This window comes from Anopheles coustani (assembly GCF_943734705.1).
Source record: "Anopheles coustani chromosome X unlocalized genomic scaffold, idAnoCousDA_361_x.2 X_unloc_19, whole genome shotgun sequence".
Lineage (NCBI taxonomy): Eukaryota > Metazoa > Arthropoda > Insecta > Diptera > Culicidae > Anopheles > Anopheles coustani.
In genome coordinates, this window is record NW_026525125.1 from 10,001 (window position 1) to 10,910 (window position 910).

The 910-nt window shown below is 51.0% G+C and overlaps 1 non-coding gene across 1 annotated transcript; it reads right to left on the reverse strand.

Annotated features, from left to right (window-relative positions):
• Positions 1-298: 298 nt before the first annotated feature.
• On the reverse strand, positions 299-453 carry LOC131270249 (5.8S ribosomal RNA). The gene has a single exon (XR_009179360.1). It is a non-coding gene; the product is annotated as a 5.8S ribosomal RNA (ribosomal RNA).
• Between the last annotated feature and the right edge of the window lie 457 nt (positions 454-910).

Sequence of the window (910 nt, forward strand, 5' to 3'; positions counted from 1 at the left end):
TATTCGCTGCTGCTTCGACGCTACTTTGACATCTTCGCTTCTATTTAAATAAATAAATAAGCTGAAGCTAGACATCAGTAAACACCACCACAGACACCACAAGCACGCCTTCTCCTCGTACTTCCGCCTCACGCGGGAACACGACGCTCTAAATACTTCGAATTCCAATGCCAGTATATTGTAAACCACGGGTTCTTTAATGCTAGCGGGTCGTCGCGACCCTAGTTAACATCATGGTGCACGTCTCGTGACGGGTGTCACGGCGTAGTTAAATGTATGCGATACATTTCTCAAATATAAGCGCTCAGTCATCTGTACATCATGGTAGGTTCCCACGACGTGCAATATGCGTTCAACTTATCAATGTTCATGTGTCCTGCAGTTCACATTATGACGCGCAGTTAGCTGCGGTCTTCATCGATCCATGAGCCGAGTGATCCACTGCCGAGGGTGACTAACTTGCGTAAGCCGCCGCTGTGCGCGTATACCCGTTCCCCGTAGGGAGGAGCAAGCCGCCGCTTAGAGACGAAGCATAAAGTGTCCTCATTCCACATAGGGCAAGCTGGATGAATCCATTTTACCCAGGACGGCCGAAGCGGCGTGGACCAGGGGAGAACTGAACCTTATACTTCACACCACAGTAAGTCTACGTGTCCTCTTCCACATAGGGCAAGCTAGAACTAACTATCTTACCCAGGACTGCCGAAGCAGCGTGGACCAGGGGAGGAACACACTTTTCATGGAAACGTAAGGCATCCATGACTGCCATAACGTAAGCCGCCGCTGTGCGCGTATACCCGTTCCCCGTAGGGAGGAGCAAGCCGCCGCTTAGAGACGAAACATAAAGTGTCCTCATTCCACATAGGGCAAGCTGGATGAATCCATTTTACCCAGGACGGCCGAAGCGGCG